The sequence below is a fragment of the Phoca vitulina genome, unplaced genomic scaffold (genome assembly GCF_004348235.1).
Source record: "Phoca vitulina isolate PV1807 unplaced genomic scaffold, GSC_HSeal_1.0 scaffold14, whole genome shotgun sequence".
Classification (NCBI taxonomy): domain Eukaryota; kingdom Metazoa; phylum Chordata; class Mammalia; order Carnivora; family Phocidae; genus Phoca; species Phoca vitulina.
In genome coordinates this window covers 20,318,756-20,336,914 of record NW_022589717.1, presented here as the reverse complement: position 1 = coordinate 20,336,914, position 18,159 = coordinate 20,318,756, and the positions used below count along the sequence as shown (strand labels likewise).

The 18,159-nt window shown below is 39.9% G+C and overlaps 1 protein-coding gene and 1 long non-coding RNA gene across 5 annotated transcripts in view; one reads left to right on the top strand and one right to left on the bottom strand.

Moving 5' to 3' along the window:
* The window catches only part of GAB1 (GRB2 associated binding protein 1), a 124,270-nt gene that overhangs the window by 80,350 nt on the left and 25,761 nt on the right, over window positions 1–18,159 (bottom strand).
* LOC116637487 overlaps window positions 1–18,159 on the top strand; it is a 38,903-nt gene that overhangs the window by 8,823 nt on the left and 11,921 nt on the right. For 2 of the 4 annotated variants that reach the window (XR_004300489.1, XR_004300491.1), the window contains exons 1-3: window positions 6,970–7,461; window positions 8,616–8,817; window positions 12,313–12,477. This is a non-coding gene — a long non-coding RNA (uncharacterized LOC116637487). Of the gene's footprint in view, window positions 1–6,969; window positions 7,462–8,615; window positions 8,818–12,312; window positions 13,191–18,159 lie in introns of those variants that run through there. The other 2 variants (XR_004300490.1, XR_004300488.1) reach the window with 2 other exon arrangements.

Below are 18,159 nucleotides of genomic sequence, written 5' to 3'. Positions count from 1 at the left end.
TTCCCCCACAGGATTATTTTATTTAGAGGAAAAAAAGAATATAGACTGTATAATAACCAAATGTCATATATATCCTATGTAGGATACATATAATCCTACAGAAATATACATCTTAATGGAGAAATTTTACCTGCCTTAAACAACTGAAGAGATTTTCGACAATGAAACAACAATGGAGAAAGATATATAACAAAACAGCATTAGTCTGTCTCACCAGAGAACAAGGAAAATGACAGCTCAAAGAGAGATTATTGTAGGGTAGAAGAAAAAAACATTACTAAGATACTAAATAAGATTCTGATAGATCAGCATCAATGTGACAAAGACAGCAAACACACCTTTATGTGGGCTGCCTAGAAGGACAGCTTCCCCGTACCTCCGACTTCCATCATCCTGCTCCTGCCAGAGTCTAGGAAAGTAATGTATGCCCACAGAAACACTGGCCTGGCCTGCACCCAAGTCAGTGACTTCAACTGCTCCACATTAATAACAAAAGCTCAACAGAGTGGACATGCAGGGAGAGAGAAAGAGATGAAAGCTGATGCAGACTTCTAAGAGCAAATCTATCTCCTGCTAAAGAAACTGGCCTAGCACCGTTCAGAAATAACAGGCTCCTCAACAGAAAATATCCGTTATCCTTATAAAGCCTGTCGTCATTCCACGCAATGTTTTTAAAGTCTGCAGTAAACTCAAAGATTTTCATTGCAACAGACTGCAGTAAACATAGACTCACCACGTGCCCCGGATCGTTCTGAGCAGTGTACACAGATTAACACCCGGGATCTCCCAACAATCTGATGAGGTAAGTGCCATGAGCCTCAGTTTACAGATCAAAACTGAGGCACTAAACAGATAATGTGACTTTTCCAAGATCACAAAGCTCGTACAGTAGAACCCAGGCTCTCTGGCTCTGGAGGTCCAGGGTTTAATCACCACACCAGACTATCCAACCCACACAGCGGGCACCAGCAGCCCTGCTGCCTACAGCTCACGGTGGCCTCGGGAACTGTCACTGCCAGGGCGACAATTTTGTTCCTGCTTTCTGGCTCCTCCCTAGATTGGAGGGGAGGGAGACTGCCTACTTTATGCCAGTTCCTTGAAGATCAATGCTCTCATCTATCATGTCATATCAACATTATTATTCCCATTTTACCAACGAAAAACTGAGACTCTGAGGGGCTCGGTGTCTTGCTTAATGCTAGTGAGAGGCAGGGCTGCCAAGTGAGCCTAAAACTGTCTGTACATGGCCCGTGTTCCTGCCACTCCAGAAAGCATCCGACCTCCCCAGTCACAGGCTCATCTCCTAACTGGGCGACTCACCCAACAGCCAGAGATGATCTTCCATATGTGAGCTAATCTCTTCAGAAACAAACGCTGCCTGAACGACTAGGAGGAACACGAAGGGTGAGGGAAGAAAGGTCTGTAAAATTCCAACATCCCTGCAAAAAAGCCTCTCAAATCACAGGAAATTCCCAGTTAGGTAACAGAAGGCATATTTGGTATGCATGTGCTCAGCACTACCGCACAGAACTATGCATTGTAAATATAAACAACTATATATTTCGGATGCACATAAACTAAGGTTCTGCAAATCCTATTCTATTTTCCATGCACCAGAACTCACTATTGGAAAGAATTCAGTGGTTAAGTCCCTTTGTAGAGTCAAAAGCTCTTTATAATAATCATTCTCTACTTTCCAACTCTATGAGTATTCAAAAGTAGATATATTCTATTTTATAAACCTAATGAGGTATATAATAATCCAAATTATTTTACTGAGATTCGGGATCTAGTTCTGCCTTAAAATTGAAGCTATGGACCATTATACATGACTAGACTCTCTAAAGCCCGTGGTTCAATAAATTGCTAAGTTCCCTATCACATCAGCACATAAATTAGTGTCTACATCTTGGCTAAGAATTTCTTAAAATAAATAATAGGATTCAAAAGCCTGATGATTAAAAAAAGTATCATGACATATGACTCAAAACGTATAGATATAAGGACTTCAGAATTTAATCTCATTTCATGGATAAGAAAACTAAGGAAGGCCCCAGAACTTGGGGCACCTGGGTACCTCAGTCGGTTGAGCATCCAACTCTTGATTTCGGCTCAGGTCATGATCTCAGGGTCCTGGAATCGAGCCCCACGTTGGCTCCCTGCTTAGCTTGAGGATTCTCTCCCTCCGCCCCTCCCCCGGCTCATGCACGCTCTCTCTCTCAAATAAATAACTAAATCTTAAAAAGAACTAAACAGCCTTTTAAGTCTTAACGAGAATCAGTGGAAGAAACAAAACTAGAACCCGGTGCACTAATATCCAATTCAGTGGGTGCCATGTGGCCCAGAATTAGCTCTCTCTAATGATGATAATACAGTATTGTAAGCTCTGAAAGAGCAGGAACTGTGTCAGACTTCTTGTTTCTACAACGTTTATAAATTGCCTTGCTTAATAAATATTACTAATTCTCGCTATGGTGACAGAAGGGAATCAGAGGTGGTGTACCTCCTCCTTCCCTTCTGGTCTTTGTAGAGTGTTAGGCAGATCCTAGGGTCCCAACACACAGCTGTGCAAAATCAGTGCCAACCTTATACAGAAAACAGAGAGGTAGTGCGGGCCAGATGTAGAGTCTTCAGGATGTCCTATGAAAGGCTTCAAGATTGGAAGGCATGAGACACCTGCAAATCAAATAACCCGTCTAGCTTAAGATTCTTCCACTCTAAAATGAGTAAGTTGCATTTCCTGATCTCTAAGACTTGATCTAGTATAAAATGTTAATATTTTGTTTAGTCTTAAATTTATAACTTTGACCCCAAAAATAATACTTTAGGGGCACCTGGGTGGCTCAGTCGGTTGGGCGTCTGCCTTCAGCTCAGGTCATGATCCTGGGGTCCTGGGATCGAGCCCTGCATCAGGTTCCCTGCTCAGCAGGGACCCTGCTTCTCCCTCTCCTCCCTGCTTGTACTCTCTCCCGCCATCTCTCTCTCTCTCTTTCAAATAAATAAATAAAATCTTTAAAAAAAAATACCTTAAGAAGCCCCTTTCAATTTGCCTCTTTGGGGCGTTACTGTTGACTCTTACAAGTATATAGTAGGCCCCACACCCACCCTCTGTAGTGAATAAGGCAGGGAATGGGAAAGCTTTGCTCTGTGATGGCCACAATCCCCGTTTTGTTTCCTGACCCCACTTCTACCAGAAAAGCTCCTCGGGTCTGTGCGATTAGGCCCAAGCACTTCTAGCCTTACTCCTGGCATCAGGGCCCAAGGCTGGGCCTGTCACACCAGCTATACCATAGCAAGGCCGGGGTCCCCCCAGACAGGCTGCCTCTGGGCAGAAGAGGGCTCCTAGCCAGAGCTGGTCCAACTGCGGGGTCTGCTAGCAGCGTGGAGCTGGTCTGAGGCCAGAGGCACAGGTCAGAGAGAGGCCAGGCCACTGGAAGGCCAGCGTGGAGTGTGAGCCCTAGTGTGAAACTTGAGAAGGTGATTAAGTAAGAGATACTCAGACAAGGAAAGGACAGGAGAGATTGGAGACTAGAAAAATGTGTGAGAGAGGTTACTCTGGGAGTTCCATCCATCTCAAAAAAGCAAATGTTACTGTCTTCCAAGCAGGCTAAAATAATATGCATTTATTGTGTCTGTGAGCTAAAAGGGACCTTATTAATTATTGTTAGGCATAAAGGGTTTTGCTACCACTACACCTATGTCAAGAAAAAGGAAGATCAGGTCATAGGATTTTTCATAATTAAGGAAAGAACCAGAATGTACACTGTAAATTTGTAAAGAGCTTTGCAGATTATAGATCACCATCATGTGCACTTCTTGCTCTGACCCTCACAACTACAACATTTGAAGAAACTGAGGTTCAAGGGGTTCATTTACTTGTCCAAGATGCCCAAACTACTAAGTGTCACATCTTCAGGTCGGCCTGGGGCTCTTCTACCATACCACCAAGTCTCTTTAAATTACTTTCCCTCAAACCCACCTTTTAATAGAAATAAAATTTATTTCTTGTTCATTTAAAAACTGTTCATTTTAATTTAATTTCTAGCATTGAGACAGGCTGCAGTTTAAATATCATTAAACAGTGTTTTGATAAGCTACACATCATTGTCCCTTGTACTTCAAAGCATGTTAGCATATGATGGGTTAAAAAAGCTTTGAGGCCTCATCTGGAAAATTTACCACCACATATACTATACTATTGTTTCTATGGGAAGTTCTGTTCCAAGTTCCAAGCAACTGACTTAAAAGAGATCTTTTGGAACACATGAACACAGTCTAAAAATAATCACCACTGCAAACTTAAGGAACTTCTTGGATTTCATTTTTCTTTTTCATTTCATTTAAATATATGCATACATACACAGAGCCTGTTCTCACTGAGCAGCACGTACACTATGAAAAGCTAAGCATTTCAGTATAACGGAAGAAATTTCATAAAACTCCCACATACTATGACTGTGGATTACATAAAGAAGTGGGAAAGTCCCCTTCTGCCCCCAAACTGTGCCAAGACATCTGACATGTTCATGTTTGCCAGGACTCTACAGTTACTCAAGTCCGAATCCACTCTTTACATAAATCAGCACACTATTGTAATGATCCAAAGTTCAGAAAGGACTTCTTGCGAGAATAATGAACTTTTTGAGGTCCTCCAAACTATGTGTTTTGAGAAAAATGTCTCCCTGCCAAGGGATTTTAAGTACTAAAAGCAGAGTGGAAGGTTTTCAGTTATGAATTTTCAACAAATCACCAACATACATGGCTGAAAGTGTTTTCACTGAGAATCAAAGTGTCAGGTTTAAGAATATAAAACAACAACAACAACAATAAAACACCCCAGCTTATCTAAAGAGATAAATCAGAGCATGATTGTGATCACTGTGTCTTTTAATGGAAACAGGAGACCAGAACATTGGGATAAATTTAATTGGCAAGTTCTCGTGATACATTTTGATTTATTAAAAATGAACTTACCTATGATTTTTCAGAAACATTCTTATCATTTAAGTTTGTGACTGTACTGTGCTTAAACCAAACCAAACAAAAACAACAATAAAGAAATCTAAATACGACACTCTCAACTGAAAGTTCTGACAAAAGTTGGCCAACTGGATTTCACCCTACCTCAAACAGCAGGTATTGTGTGGCCCCGGTGCCTTAGTATCCTGCCATTTTCTCTTGTGTCTCACTCAGGACAGTCCTTCCAGCAGGATCTTGAGAAAGACAGACTAAGAATGATAGGGATCAAAACAAAAGGCAGCTTACATGCATGAGAAACTCTGAATTGCCCAATTTCAGTCCCAAAGCGTCTCAGTCTGCAGATCCTCTATAATCTTTGATGAAGTACAACATAAACCTGTTTAAAGCTGTTTGTAATCAAAAGGTACAAAGTGTGAGAACCAAATTCTCTTGGTTATTGAGATGAGTCTTAAAATAACCACAAGCAGCTAATATTTAATTTGGAGTTCTTACCTTTACGTGAAAATTCTTAGTAAGATACAAAATACCCTTATAAAACACAACTTAACCTACGGTAGAAATATCTCATCAGGTAGGCCATTATCATGATTATCTGGATGTAAAAAGCAAGTCATTTTGAAAAAGCCAAATTATTATTACTTTAAATACTCTTCTGTTTATTTTTAGATACACGCACTTAAAATAGTCTAATATGAAGCACATACATCTCCACAAAAGCCTGTGCCAAAAATCTAGCCATATCCTAGTGAGTTTGCTCTATTCCTTTTAATCTGAAAAAATGTTCAATGTACATCTTTAATTCTTTTTTTAGTGGTGCTGGCCTTTAGTTTTTCTGTGATATGAATCATTATCCCCTTCTTATCTATTTCCATAAATTTATGTTTTCTTATTTTGAGTTGGTTGGAAGGAGACATCTCTCCTTCCAAGGATCTGTGAAGGAGGCACTTCTCTTTCCAAGGATCTGTGAACAAACTTAAATAAGTCTACAATCCAAAATCAATATTACTTCAAATACTTATATGTTTTTCTTTTTTATATTCACTAATTCCCCTGAGTCACAGTTTCTTCAGGTATAAAACAGTGGTATGTGTTGCAATGGGGGTGGGGATGAGGAGCACCAGGAGGAACAACATGGGAGATGATATCTAAGTTCCCTTCCAACTCCAAACTTCTATTATTTGCTGGTTTCTTTGGTCTGCATTTATTCCAGATAGGTGCTTCTGTTAAGCAGTGGTTCTCAAGAGGTAGGGTGGGTCTCTATTTTGGCCCCTAGTCATCTGGCAAGGTCTAGAGACATTTCTGGTCATCACAGCTGGGGGTGGAGTGTGCTACTGGCATCTAGTGGGTAGAGACCAAGGATGCTGCTAACTCAACATCCTACATTGCACAGGGAGCCTACCCTACAACAGAGTCATCCAGGCCAGCCTGTCAATAGGGCTGAGTTTGAGAAGTTCTGCTGTAGAGTAACAACCCTGGGAAACTAAATGATGTGTCATATTCAGAAAATTGGGAAGGACATTTCCTGAAATATTTACTACCCTTCATATTCCTAGACAGGCAGCTCAGGTACTTGAACTCCTAAAAGGGAAGCACAAAGCAGTGGGGCTTATTCACAGCCCCCTTTTTTCCCCTATCTCCCTCTTTATGTCAGCCACACCTACTGAGTGATCACTGCTGGGAGGCAAGATGAGTAAGCTAGGGTCCCTGCCTTCCAGGTGCTACCACCTAGAAGAGACAGATAAATCAAGACAGTGGTCAGTATTTGGATAGAGCAAGATACAATGCGGCTTGCAAAAGCCCATGGGTTCTTTAAAAGATCCTGCATTTATTTATTTTTTTTTTTTAAAGATTTTATTTATTTATTTGAGCGAGAGAGAGAGTTCAGGTGGGAGGGGTGGAGGAGGAGGGAGAGGGAGACAGAATCTCAAGCAGACTCTGCCCTGAGTGTGGAACCCAATGTGGGGTTCATTCCCACAATCCTGAGATCATGACTTGAGCCGAAACCAAGAATAGGACGCTCAACCAACTGAGCGACCCAGGTGCCCCTAAGAGATCCTGCATTTAAAGAGCAGATATCATTAAGGGGCCATCATTGGCAAGTTTTTAAATAGATCCATTCAGCAAGAAAAGCTCGGTTACATTGAGAAAATGTATTTTCAATCTCCTAACATAATGAACGTTGCTCGTCAGCCGTGAGTATCGGCTCTATTCTTCTAAGGAAGTATGTAATCAAATGTCCCTTCAAGAAGGTGAACAGTATTCCAAGGATCATTGCATTTTCTGGTCCTACAAGTCATTCTGGGTTCTTGTTGTAGGGAATGGTGAGTAAGAAAGGCCCAGAGGTCAGAGCAAGGACTGCACAGTGGAAACCACGTGCTTTCTAGGATACTCTGGGACGTATCCAAGGGAACCATACAGTTTTTCCTCCAAATCAAGACACTTCTGCGAGGGAGTTATGCCAGAAGACTGGTGTAAACCAGGGTAAGTGTTCACCAGAGCATTACTGCTATGTCTGCGTGTGTGAAGCAACCGTAGGGGGACAGTGATGCCCACAGGAGCCTGGTAATAGCTGCAGGTACTAAACACAAGTTCAACTTCTTCAGTCAACCAAAATTCAGTTACAGTTAAAAGGAAAGAAACAATTTTTTTAAAGATTTTATTTATTTATTTGAGAGAGAGAGAATGGGGGGGAGGGTCAGAGGGAGAAGCAGACTCCCCGCTGAGCAGGGAGCCCGATGCGGGACTCGATCCCGGGACTCCAGGATCGTGACCTGAGCCGAAGGCAGTCGCCCAACCACCCAGGCACCCAAAAAGGAAAGAAATTTGACACTTAGTATAAAATCAACACAGAACACACTCAGGCAAATGCCAAATCTAGAAAACCCGAACATACTGTTTATGAATCTGAAGTATAAGATTCCCACAATAGTGTGCACCAGATGGGATTTAGCCTTTTCTCTGCAGTATGTGAAAAGCAAGAAAAATTGTTAAACAGCTTCCGGTCTAAACTTAGCTAATACACTGGTCTCCCAATCGGCACAGGCACATCTCCAGTACTTGCAGTCAAAGCCACTTGACTTCACAGGTTTGGCATGTTTACCCACAAGGTCCATGGACACTTGTGTACGAGGCAAGAGACTGCTTCAGTAACTCTCCCCTTTAAAGTCACACTGCCAGCAAGATGTATGTGCTCTTAAGCATTCGAGCAGAATCAAGACGTTACATATTTCATCTAGAAAATCCTAGAAAACAGGATACCAAACTCTTCGGAGAACAAAAACAGTCCCATGAAGAATAAGGTCAAGACTGTCTTTTTTTTTCTAACCCATAAATACGGAGGCCTCTAAAAAAAATACTGTGGTTTTACAGGGAGCTCACAAATTAAAAACCAAACCAAAAACATGTACTAATGCTCTGGACACAGACCTAGGGCTGAATACAAGAGGTGACTTCCTGCAGGCACTTCAGGGAGGCTAGAGAGCCCAGAAAGACCTCGGGTACAGGCAGCAGTACCAGCAACCAGGGGAACACATCCCTTCCCCCACTTTCTTTTAAAATCCTGGCAAAAATGACACAACCTTCACAGACGTGGGAAGGTAGAATTATCCAGCTTCTATTTTGCCTCAATGTTCTAGATTTGATCAAAGAAGAGACTTAAAACTGGAAATGGTAGCCCACCCTGAAAAGAGGGAAGAAAGGCCACTTTTAAATTTTAGCCTCATCTCATCTCATCTTCAAGAACCAAAGAATCACTCCTGGCAAGTTCCCTATACATGAAAGTAGAGTTCCGGAAAAGAAAAAAAAGGGTACATACAGAAAAGAGGAAACCACAGACAGGTAAGCTTGGTATCAATTCAAACAAAATTCTACCTTGGGTTTTCAAGTAGACAGATCATAAGGCTTGGGTATGGGAGGGGCAGCAATGGCCTATTGTATTTCCATTGTCATGTCCAATTATCCTAATATGTTTTTTGATAAGCCTGGTATCAGAGAGAAATACTGTAAACAAAATATATCTTCATTTCTCGAAAAGGTCGGGGTAAAATAGAGAAATGTGAGATGGATGCCGTAATTAAGGGTGCTCACAGTTCTTTGAAACACCATCCTAAAAGAATATTAATTATTGAGCTGCTATAATCTGAAGGAATGATCTGGAGTCACTGATTTTCTTTAATTGAACAGTTATATTAATCACATAGACGAAGTTTGAGAATATGCTTACTAATTTTGCAGAGGACAAAAAGATGAAAGACAATATTCAAAAGCATCTTAATGTAGAATACTATATGGACAGCAATGAGATGATATTTTAACAGAGAGAGATATTAAGTCCTATATTTAAGTATAAACATGAATTGTACAAACAGAAATGCTGGAAACCTGGCTTAGCAGTACGTTGAGAGTCAGAAGTAACGCAGCTGTTTAAAAAAACAACAACAACAGGAAATTCAATCCTCAGCTGCATTACTAAAATTAAATAACTAGATCAAGGGAAGAGACAGTTTACTAGGCACTACCTAACTTGAAACCACATCTAGAGAACCGAGTTAAATTTTGAGAGCAGCATTTTGAGACCAAATTAATTATCTGAGAAAGATCAGGAAGGTTAAGAGTATAGAGATGATCCCACATGAGAAACTGTCGACAAAACTGGGAAGGTTTGGCCTAAAGAATACTCTGTGGCCTTCCTCAACGATTTAAAAGGCTATAATGAAGACATCGCCTAAACAAGTCTCAGTTTGTCAATGCCCCTCTAGAATATAAATGCAACACTCCAGGTCCAGCTGGACAATAAGAAAGCAGAGGAAACATGACTTCTCCAGTGTTGGGCATTCTATTTACACATTCTATTTACATAGTCTCCGAAATTAACACCACTGGACATCATGTTATATATTTGCTCAATATATGTCCCCACCCACTAAAACAGAAGCTTCATGAATACAGGAGTTTTGTCTTGTTCACGGCTGAATATCCAGCACCTAGAACAAATCCTGGCCTATAGTAGTTGAATAAATGAATGACCAACAGCACAAAACTAAAATGAGGATAAAAGATAAATGGCAAAAGGGTAGCCTTTTTTCGTGTAGCCCCAAAACAGAAAACTGGCAAGCACCACAAGTTATAGGAAGGCAGGTTTCAATGCAAGAAAAACCTTCCTAATAATTAGAGCTGTTTAACAACAGAACAAGCTGCTTCTTGAAGGAAGATTTTGTTCTCCATAACTGAAAATATTAAAATAGACATTGGATGAATAGGAAGTTGCCATTTTCTACATGCCTGAACCAGGTAATCTTAAGTATTTTTGAGACTCAATGACATAGAAAAGAGTTCCATCGTATCAAGAGGAAAGAGAGCGTATCCCAATCAATACAGGAATCCCTTCCGACACCTGTGGTAGACAGTCGCCATCTACCCCTCCAGACCGACCCTCTCTCTAGTTCCACCACCTCTGAACCTGGAGGGCTGAACTATGAAGGACTGCATCAACTCTTGCTCATGCTCTCGCCTTCGGTCAGGTTTGGCCAATGGGGATGATCGAGAGAGGGGCCTCAGGGCAGGGGACTGATGCTCTGGCTGCGTCCTTGTGTTCTCAATGGACAGCCACATCCTTTGACTGAAGATCTCAGCTCCCGCAAGGCAGCTATTTCGACATCACCATCTTTTTGGGGGTTTGGTAACACTGCCTCTTTCCTCTTCAGGTATAGGTACCAGCCCTTGCCCACCCCATTTACGGGCCTTTATATTCTCATTATACTGTATGTCTTAGTAAGTAGTCTTTTTTTCTTGAATGCTCCTCAAATTATGGAGTATTGCCACCTGCTTCCCATCCCTGACCAACCACCACCTGAGCCGGTACGCATCCAGTGTCTGGGTGAAGGCTTACTGGGACAGGTGGGAGCACAGCAGGTTTTGGAGAGCTTTGTTGCCCCTTAGTTTTAGTGCCATTATAATGCTAACACAAGGCTTTTCACGTATTTGAAGCCGGTTTTTAAAACCAGCCGCAACAGTGGGAAGACATGCAGCCTCTACAGTTTACACTCAGCACAACTGCTCAAGCAGCCTGAGTTCCTGTGCGTTCCGAAATAGCAGTTTCCTGGTTTAGCAAGCAGTTTGGCTTCACATCCAGTCATCCCCTCAGAAACAGGAAGCAATGTCAGATTATCATGCGACAATATCAGATTTTGGACACCAAAGGCAGTTATCAGGAAATCATGTATATGTTCTTTCTCCAGATACGAGTTTGTGAAAGAACAAACACTACCAAACTTCTCTTTTTCATCTTTTATTATTGAGGCTGTGGGAATTACTAGAGCAATAGGGTATTTTCACCTTGCACTGATTTTTACCTTGTAAAGAATGTACCAAGTGGGAAAATACTATCTTTTCTCAGTGCCAACAGAGGTATAAAATGAAAATGTCTGGTAAGGGTTGGTATTTCTTTGTATGTCCTAGAGTCACAGCAAATATTAAGCAAATTGAAGGTCAGGTGGGAAAAGTACACATAAAACCAGATGAATTTAGACAAAGGAAAATAAAGACAACTTTATAAGTTATTATTAAATAAAGAGGAACAAAATTTTGAGAGCTGCACAAAATATAAGGAAAAACCTCCATAGGAATCAACTACCAAGAACAACTGCTTATAATATTATAGAATTAAAATATTTTAATTGTAAAATTTAGTTATAGAAATTTGGTTATAGAAAATACAGTTATAGAAATTTGGCATATCTGTAGTAACTTAGAAGGGTAGGAATAGAGAAGATAAAAATGAAAACCATAAAACTTTCATATTATAATTCCTACTCTAACAAGCTTTCAAACTATTTAAGTAACAGATAATCACAAAATGATGGAGTACCATCATTTACTCCAAAAACAGCACAGTCCTATTCTGGGGACAACTGTCATCGGAGAAAGAAACTAAGAGAACCCCAAAAGTCTGGTGCTTACCTCTTCCAATCCTGGGCCCCCCTTTCTCTGATCTTTTTTTTTTTTTTTTAAAGATTTTATTTATTTGACAGAGAGAGACACAGCGAGAGCAGGAACACAAGCAGGGGGAGTGGGAGAGGGAGAAGCAGGCTTCCCGCAGAGCAGGGAGCCCGATGTGGGGCTCGATCCCAGCACCCTGGGATCATGACCTGAGCCGAAGGCAGACGCTTAACGACTGAGCCACCCAGGCACCCCGTTTCTCTGATCTTTGACCATATAAAGTAATTAGCACTAGAATATAAGAAGTTATCTGCCATGCTGACAGGACCCCTGTTTACTCATTTTTTTTTCTTCAAAGATAGGACCTACCAGTAACCTCTTTCTTCCTTTTCAAAGCCCTGCGGATTTGGCTGAAAACACTAGCCCAGAATCAAGGTCCTTGCTGCACCCAAGAAGAGCACTTGTGTGAACTGCCCCATTGTCAGAACTTAAAGACCTTCATCTGAATTTACAATTCTACCTCTGACTTAAGGCTGGTGCAAATAGGACTTCAAAAAAGATGTAAGATGTACCCTCAGCCCTTGCACTTAGAGAACTTATTACAGTCTGTTTTATTAAGTCTTCAGTGGTAACTAGAACTTACTCCTCTGGAAAAGAAAAAAGCAAACATTTACTGACACATCCAAATATGACACACCCAATATAAAAGTGAAAAGCAACTGCTCTGTGGCACTCCTGCAAAGAGGTTCTCCAAACCTTCTCCTCATCTGACCAACATATGCTCTCACTTTCTTGCTCTCTCTCTTTTGAACTTGGGCTTCTAAGTGTATTTATAAACAAATACAGAATTTCCTTTCTAGAGACATTGAAAATTTACCCAGTCCTGCTACCAGATACCGGGTCCAATTCAACAAACATTTACTAAGTTCCAATTATGTACCAGACACTAAGTCACTGCACTAATAACGAGAAGACGGGTTTTTCCAAAAACATAGCTATCTTCTTTAACTCCTGAGACAGTTTTGGCATCCCAACTAGAAATAATAACTATCAATGCCAGTCTTATTTTATGATACCCAAGTGATCTTCAATGATCTCATTCATTATTTTAAAAACTATGTATTGATTTTTGGCTATTTGCAGGGTTATTTCTGATAGCAACAGAAATGTCCCTGGTCTCATGCATTAAAATATGAAATGAGAGACAAGTATATAAACAACCAAAGCACACGTTGGAACTATGGCAAAGGGGCGCCTGGGTGGCTCAGTCGGTTAAGCGTCTGCCTTCGGCTCAGGTCATGATCTCGGGTCCTGGGATCGAGCCCCACATCAGGCTCCCTGCTTCTCCCTCTGCCCCTCCCCCTGCTCGTGTGCTCTCTGTCTCTCTCTCTCAAACAAATAAATAAAATCTTAAAAAAAAAAAAACTATGGCAAAGATGAAGAACTGTAAGAATCTGAAGGAAGAAAGATTACTTATTACTCAAGCAATCAAGGTAAAAAAATTCAGAAAGGAAGTAGCATTTGAGATAGTCCTCAGACATGGAAACACAGTGAAAACCCAGCCCTGAAAGGTGTGGGATGTGGACAGAGAGAGGTAAGAGAAAGAAGTCTGGGAAAATTACAGAGGGCTTTGAGGCTTGTCAAATTTTCAGTTCAAAAATAAATTTAATCCATTCTGGATAAACTGTGATATATCCATACAATAACAAGGAATGAAGTTCTAATATATGCCACAACATGGATCAATTTTAAAAACATTATGCCCAGTGAAAGAAGCCAGACACAAAAGACCACATATTATATAATTCCATTATATGAAATATTCAGAATAGGCAAATCTATATGGACTGATCAATGATTGCCTAAGGCTAGTGGGGGTAGGTTGGGGGGCTATGGAGAGCAACTGCTAATGGGAATGGGTTTTTTTTTTTCCTGTGGTGATAAAAATGTTCTGGAATTAGACAGTGGTGATAGACACATAACTCTGTGAATATACTAAAAACCACTGAATTGTATACTATATAAGGGTACTGGTATACTTTATAGTACATGACTTATATCTCAATAAAACTGTTACAAAAAATAAAATCAATCTATTTGAATAGGTATGTTTATATAGAATTGAATACCTAGGCTAATGTCCTATACGTATTTTTCACCAGACATACATATTAACTATGTACAGAAGATATCACATAGGCACAAAACGTAGAACATAAGAGCAGATTGAAATTTTTTAAGTGTAAGATTCACTGCCTTGGAACTTTCCTAGAAGAAATGAATCTGCTATCTTGTTAACCCTTCAAATCAGGTTCACTTCAGGTATTAAAAAAAATAAATAAGTGATAAAGTTTTATGAAGCTCAGTATCTGAACACAAGGTAAAATTGTTAGAATAAGGTATTAGTGTCTTTTATATGGCATCAGGTGTATTTTCAAATGGCATTATTTTTGAAACCCAAGGGTGCTACATTCCATTGTATATGTTTTCTAAGACCACATTAAAAAAAAGACCAATCATACATTTTCAGATGCTGGTTTTTGTTTTGTATTGATGGTTCATTTATTTGTTCTTAATTACACAAAGTGGGCCTCATATGAGTATTTAATTTGTCTGCCTGCGAAAGACTCAAAGACTTTAGAAAGCTCCAAATTTCCTCTTCTGAGCCGTACTTACCATAAATTTGATTGTGTGCTTTGTTATACACAGTGAACTTAGAAAAAACTCAAGTAGAAGCAAAACTTGACTCATGACAAGTAAAAATCTAAACAAAAGTTCATTTTAAGAGTAAAAGCAAATGAAAAGAAAAAAATTATGAAAGTAAAAAAATAGAACTGCATATAAAACAATAAAAAAGCTTACCAATTTTGCACCATGTGCACATATTTAAAGCATAAATAGGAGGAAAATGCCCCATGATGTGCAGACCTGTGGACTGCTGAGATGACCTTCTAAATCTGAATGTTTACCTTCTTTGTCACAAATGAAACTATTACTTATTGCATACCTATTATCTGCCAGTCATCAAGAAAAGCATTTCTCTCATTTTAAATTTAATTCATTACTTTGTAATATGATTTCTCCTAAAATGGAAACTTTAGTTACAAACAATCTTCCAATGAACTTGTGCAAGTGCCTCTACTTTCAATTTCAATTAACGTAATTAAACCATGTTAATATGCATCCAGTTTGTTTTAGTAATCTGAGATTCTTGCCATCTAGATAATGATCTCTTTTTGTCAACAGAAGCATGGTGATGTACACCTGCATTTTGCATTAAATAAAATAGCAAAGAATACTTAAAGGACCACAGAAGCAAATTATTGAATAATTTATGAATTGTTCTTTCCCTAAAACTGAACTCCTCAAATGTGGGTTTTCAATCTCCCATAAGTATGGGGGACCAGATTCTAGCTAGAGGTTGATTTTTACCTTAAAAGAAACTGCTGGAGCAACTGGGTAGCTGAGTTGGTTGAACCTCCGACTCAGTTTAGGCTCAGGTCATGATCTGGGCATTGTGAGATCAAGCCCCACCGTGGGCTCCATGTTCCTGCTCAGTGGGGAGTCTGTTTCTCTACCTCTCTGCCTCTCTCTCTTTCTCTCTCTCTCCCTCTGCCCCTCCCCACTGTGTGTGATTGTTATCTCTCTCTCTAAAATAAATAAGTCTTAAAAAAAAAAAAAAACTGCTACAATGATGAATAGGAAACCAATAAGGCAATAAAATATGTAGTTTATTAGTAGTTATTTCAGAGAAGAAAAATAACACTCTAAAATGTATTGGCAAGGGGCGCCTGGGTGGCTCAGTTGGTTAAGCGACTGCCTTCAGCTCAGGTCATGATCCTGGAGTCCTGGGATCGAGTCCCACATTGGGCTCCCTGCTCGGCAGGGAGTCTGCTTCTCCCTCTGACCCTCTCATGCTCTCTCTGTCTCATTCTCTCTCTCAAATAAATAAATAAAATCTTTAAAAAAAAAAAAATAAATAAAATAAAATAAAATGTATTGGCAAATTTAACTCTAAATACTAATTCAGGGATTATCCTGATCACTACATGGGAGAATTTTAGAAGCTAAATATAGAATCTGTTTTTCTCCAGGGGCTGGGAGTAAACAGTCATTTATTCACTTCTCAGAAACAGCTAATATATTACTTGAATTATAGACTTTTATTAAAAATCAGAGCTCCACCAATAAGGAAGTTTGTGGTTCAAACATATCTGAATTAACTACCCGGTAACTTTTCAGGTTTCAGGGCAGAATAAGACTTTCCACAGAACCCAAGTCACAACTCAGAGAATTCAAGAAAGGCTTATTTTTTACTCCACAGAGTTCTAAGTATATTTTATAAATAGCTGTAGAATTTTTTATATAAACATTCAGATTTCCCACATTCCAACTCCCAGAAACTAGGTTTTGTTGCTCAAGTCTTTATTCAGACACATGGGTAAATGATTTGGGGAAAGAAGCACACCTCACTAAAATATTTTGATTTATCTGAAGAAGTGTGAAGAAGTGCTGCATGCACATGCACTTGTGAACAGTGTGCAATGGTGGCAGTGGGGAAGTACATATACTTGCTATAAACTGTTCAAAAATTACAGGAAAGCATTCAGAAAAAAACAACCAAAAATATTTGTTAATCCCAACACCTATATATATTATCCTTGCGGAACACTTGCACTTTCAAAGTCAAGCTCCTACCATTCAATATATTTTTAATGTCAATTTTGTGATGCGTCTGGCTTCATTTTTTTAATGATAAAAGCTAGAATAAAAGTAAATGGTTTTTTTCCTGGATTTCTCATTCTTAATAACAAAAGCAGATTTAGAATTACTTAAAAGTTGTAAAGGTGGGATTGCTACTATTAATTGCTACTCATGAATGTCAATGCTCTCCCTAGCATTATCTAAAAATACATTTTATAACAGAACCACATACGACAAGGAAAATGGGCCAATGAATAGAGCAATTCAAAACCAGAGTTACTGAATTTCAGAGCCGGAAGTGACCTTGTGGACTATATGAGTCTAATTCCTATTTAAATGGAAACCTGATTGTGACCTTACCAGGAGAGAATCCCTATTTTATTCACGCGTGAATCCTTTGTACAAAGCCCAGGATGTGCCAGGCACTCTATAAATACATTTGAAATAAACTGCCATGTTTGTTGGATGAATGAAATTCATTTTAATGTAATAGTTTATAATCTCAGAAGGAAAGATTTCTGGCTCTGGTCCTTCTACAGAGAAATGGCTTATTGTTCATTTATATATTAGTAATGAATAAAAGCCTGAATCGGAGATCATGCAATGGCAGTCTCCAACTAATGGAAAGGTTGTAATCCAAAAGTTTGTATGTAAGTAGATTCATCTGAAGTCACAAAGCATTTTCCCTATAAACAGTGTTGTACATAATGGTTTACTTCTCTGGCCAGCCCACAAGAGCTTCTTTAAGTATAAAGTTCCAACGGAGCTCATCACTATACAGAAAAACACACCATAGGAAAATGTGTCCAGGACCCCACTGTGAGAGTCACCCTCTTGCTGCTGCCCAGGAGGCAGGTTCCCCTCACTCAGGATTAGAGAATTGGGAGGACGAGTAAGAAATCAGACCAGGGGAAATTTGTCAAGAATGATACTGACAGATATAATGGTTTCCTCCCATGACTTCCTCTCCTCACTCATTGACCAAGCAAGCACACAGGTCTTCTATACATCAGGCCCTGTGCTAGGCAACTGGGGGGGGGGGGGGGCGGGGAGCACAGCAAAGACCAAAATTGACATGATCTTTCCACCTTGGGAGCTTACATTCCAACAGGGAAGAAAGATACTGAAGGGTCAGAAACGAGAATAGGGGTCCGGGGGAGTGGGGAGTTTGATGAGCAGAAAAGGAAAAGAATATTAAAAATATGAGGTACCATTTCCCTCTCCTTCTTCCTTCATCCGCATTCATTTCATCATTGGGGTGAAAGGAGATGAGGGACAGAAACAAATAACTAAAAAGCAGATGCAGGGAGAGCTTTTATTTTCATCTCCCATTCCCACCCTTTTTTACAAATCCCAATGCCAACTAGTTGTAAGGCAGAGATGACTGGCATTGACAAAGGTGGGGGAGTGAACTAGGAAATACTGGGGCTGCAGCAGTAACCAGAAAAGGGGGCGGGGAGGGAAATCCCATCACTCCAGGACAAAGGAGAGATTGTGCAGTGATCAGAACAGACAAGATAAGGCCCCATCTCAATCAGG